The 4205-nt window shown below is 40.8% G+C and overlaps 1 pseudogene; it reads right to left on the bottom strand.

Moving 5' to 3' along the window:
- Positions 1 to 1903: 1903 nt before the first annotated feature.
- Positions 1904 to 3848, bottom strand: LOC129014331 (E3 ubiquitin-protein ligase RLIM-like; annotated as a pseudogene).
- Between the last annotated feature and the right edge of the window lie 357 nt (positions 3849 to 4205).

Raw genomic sequence — 4205 nt, 5'->3', positions numbered from 1 at the left:
CAAGTTAATTTCCTTGATACTTAGGTAGGATTGAAAGCCAGGAGAAATCATGAAAGAGTGAGCTTTGAAATAAGCTTTACAGCTAAGCTGATAACAGTGGGGGTAGCCAGACAATTCCTAAAGCAGACTTGCTTATTTTGTAGAGTATTTGACTATGTCTGGGTAACTAGCTTGCTTTGATAAAGGCCAAGGACAAGTTCAATCCCTATTTTGGCCTGTTAAAGCTTTTCCCAGAAGAACAAATATCTGCTGCATAGTCATTCTAATCCCAACCCCAACTAGCCTCAAAAAAGAAATTAGGCAAGAGGACCGGGGTTATCATGAAATTACTCTTACTACTAACAAACCAACATAAAGTGCATGTCCATAGATAGTGAGTCAGCAGGTCTCATTTTCATATATAGGCAGCACAATTAAAATTTGAATTTCAAATAACCCAACACGACTCACTTTCAACAAAGGATAAAAATCCCTTAATCTTCAACTGGTCTTTAAATTCGAGATGTTAGGTCTGTGTTAGAGATAGCAACGAAATATTATCAAGTGTGCACTGGTACCTTAAATGTCAAATCTCAAAAACAACACAAATTCGAGACTTTCCTATTAACACACACATGTGTACCAACTGCAATTCATATGCTAAAAGTGGTTTTATGGTCTCTTTCATCCATCTTTTCATTTTTGAGGAGCAGACTTGTAAAACCATCAATTTAACTTGTGCTAGGTGGTAGTGGTTTGTTTTTCTTAAACCAAAACTCTGCCAAACTTGCCGATCTTCGCTTCATCTACTCAGGTAGAAAACCAGGTCAAGCTGCTGCTGTGGCTGCTCTCACCATATGAAACCAGTTTGTGTCTGCATTATTACTGTCTTCAGGAAAACTTTAAATTCTTCAGAGCAGTTTTCTTTACTCCTCACATCTTTCACTTCCTGCCTAAATCCAAGTTAAATCATACAGTTTCCACTGGTCTTCAACAGTTTGATTCTGCACTGTCCTTTCCTTTGCATGTCACAGTAGCTGTTCATATACATTAAATATTATAGATATGTTCTACTCTTGACATCTACAAACTTACAAAAGCAGCTTTGTACTTTGTTTGGTGTGTTTGTTACTGTGTTGGCTCACAAAAAGCAGTTTTCTCAGTTCTAAGCATGGTACTTTACAAGTTTTAATGCATTCATACAACAATGCATTGGAAAAGTACTGAGCCTCTACAAAATAGCTTTACATTTTTAAACAAATGAATGTGATTTTTTTCACTTACACAAGCATAGGCTTTTTAATATTTCCACAAGATAAATACCTCAACTAAACTATAAGCTCACTCTACAGTGTGCCACAGTGATGGGCTTAGGAGACAGTTATATACTTAGAAGATCCTAACCTTAGTGTTATTTACAATGACATGTCCAGTATTACCAAGTCTGAAAGGTGAACAAACAATATTCAGAATGTGGCTGAATTTGTGTCAACTAATAACTGGGAATGGTATAGCTTTAATCACTTATGAAACACATACTGTAACTTAGTCTAAACTGGTAATTTCCTTCGCCCCTCTCTCTTATGGTGTGGGAAAATTTAAAGATCAACATGAAAGAAGCCATTGCTAAGGAAATTTAAAGATCAACATGAAGGAGCCATTGCTAAGGAAGATCTCTTAAGATAGCAAAGGAAAAATTGACAAGTGTATATGATAAACTGTCAGTAACAGTGATGCTACCAATTTAACTGGTACGGAAATCAGATTTTTAGGTCCTAAAACGTGGCTTTTAAAATATTTCCTTTTATTCTGGAACAAAAACTGGAGAAAGGACAATGATTCCCTCAGAAAGCAATGACTCAATTCAGGTTGTTACTTTACATTTAAGTGCCACTCAAAAAGTGGACGTAAAAGCAAATGATTCCTGTTTGCCCATCACTATATCAGCTACATAGCTGAGAGTTCAGATCTTAATTACACAACACTTTCTCTGTTACCAGAAGCTAAGACTGCTCTGCGACAAATAGGACAGGTAGAATTCTCAGATAACCAGCGATCGATGCAGTGGACATGGTACTCATGGGAACGAGGTAGTTTACGAAGTTTGTTGCTTTCTGTATATTCTGTAATGCAAACACTACAGGTTTTTAATGCATCATTTTCACCAAAACTTCTCATTGCCAAGTTGTCAATCTGTTCTTTAGTGAGTCCTCTAGGTTGGTCATCATCATCCTCATTTAAGAGGAAAACTGAGCCAGGCTAAGGAAGGGCAAAGAGCCACTTTCATCAAATATGACTGGGGCCCTATGTCGACCCTCTCGCCTGACACCTGATGAGCCTGATGATGAGCTTCCTTCATTACTGCCTTCAAATAAATCTGAGCTAGTTTCTGAACTTTCACCACCGGAACTGGAACTAGGACTGGAACTGGAACTGGAACCAGAACTACTACCACCACCAGAACCCCCCTTCCACTCCGTGACTCTGCCCTTTCCATATTTTGATTTGGGACTGAGCCAGTAGGCTCTGAGTTGCTATCACTGTACATAAAATAGCTTAACTCACCAAAACCTGTCATTATCCGCCTTAACACGGTCTGAGTTGCAACAGATGTAGTCTCACATAAACCAGTATTTAAGATTCTACGAATGGGAATTCTGATGGTACTGACATACGTTCTCACACCTGCCCACTCAGAACGTGAAAACGTACGCCTAAAACCTCCTCGTTCACTTTCATAGGTGACAGTGTTGTTTGGCCTCTGAGACCTAGACCGAGTTCTGCTGGCTGTGCTATCTCTCTGCCGATATTCTGCAGGACGAACTCTTTTTACTTGAAGATCAAGGACTATGGTTGGAGGTCTCTGTGCTGATCCTGTAGATTTACCATTGGCAGCTGTGTCTGAAGAACCTGCTCCTTGAGAGGCATTTCTTGTTCCAGAAGCTGCAAAAAGACCTCTACTTAGCAACTCAGGCCCAGATATTTGCTGTCTCAATGTCACACAGGGCCGGGTTCTAGAACTTCCCTCCATCTCATTTACCAAAGGATGTTCAAAAGTCTGAGATGAGATACTATGATGAGATCTTCGTGGAATTTCACTCATTGGATGCAGAGGTGAACTACTTCTCTCAGCTCTTGCTCTGGTTCTCCCACGGTCTGGGCTCCTGCTTCTTGCCCTCCTCTGACCTCTGGTAGGTGGGACTTCTGTTAATGCTTCAGTTGAATTTCGTTCTGATCTAGATGGCCTTGAAGATGTTGATTCAGATCATGGGTTTTCCACTTGCCTTTGGCTGTTGTTTTCCACATTTTCTCCACTAGAACGTCTTGCAGATGGCTCATTTTCATTCTCTGAATTTTGGCTCCCATTATTACTGTTAACATTTATCTCTAAACTGAATCCGAAATCACCACTGTTTGGATTAGTCCGGCTCACTGCTCTCCAAGATTGGTTACCTCTTTGCCCACTTGTTGTATTTCCAGTTTGTCTGACAGAGTTAAGCCAGTCTATTATAGAGTCACCATTAGACACATCATCTGAAGAGTCTCCTCCTCTATTTTCACCTGAGTTTTGCGGTGGTGGGCCTTCTTTAATTTGCTGTAGTCTTCTCAGCAACTCTTCCTCAGTACTTTCACCTGGGGTGCCTAGCAAATTATTATCTCTCATAAGCCTATAATCTTCTTCACTCAGGTTATTTACAAATGGATAGAAAGCTTCTTCCCGATCCAATCGGTCCATCTGACTTCTGCGCTGTGCTGCAGACTGATCACCACTTCCTTTGTCGTTAGAATCTGAGTTTTCCATATTAATGAACAAGTGGAAAATTACTAGGTTTTAGGGTCAGGATCCGACTCGGTTGGTTCGGCCGCCGCCTCCGAAGCTGTTTCACGCCTCCCTGGCCGCAGCGCTCAAGCCCGTCTGCAGTAAGTAGCTGGTTGAGACGCGCCTCTAGCCCAGCGCCTGCTCAGAGATGTTGCTCAGGCAGCCATTATCTTCCCCGTTGTTACCAAGCAGCGACAGGAAAACTCTTGACTGGTTTTCTGTAGGCATTTCCCATGAATAGGCGTTTTCTATGTCTCTGAGTATTTTCTCTAGGATTTCCTGTGCTGGAACCATTCTCACACCTTCCTCTGTCTTGGTGTAACCCCTTATTATGATGAAGAATATCCTCCAGTATTATGTGGCTAAAACACCTTTATTCTATAGTATCTACTTCAAGCTTCATAGT

The sequence above is a fragment of the Pongo pygmaeus genome, chromosome 16 (genome assembly GCF_028885625.2).
Source record: "Pongo pygmaeus isolate AG05252 chromosome 16, NHGRI_mPonPyg2-v2.0_pri, whole genome shotgun sequence".
Taxonomy (NCBI): Eukaryota; Metazoa; Chordata; class Mammalia; order Primates; family Hominidae; genus Pongo; species Pongo pygmaeus.
Note: the sequence above shows the minus strand (reverse complement) of the source record. Positions and strands in the feature narration are given on the sequence as shown.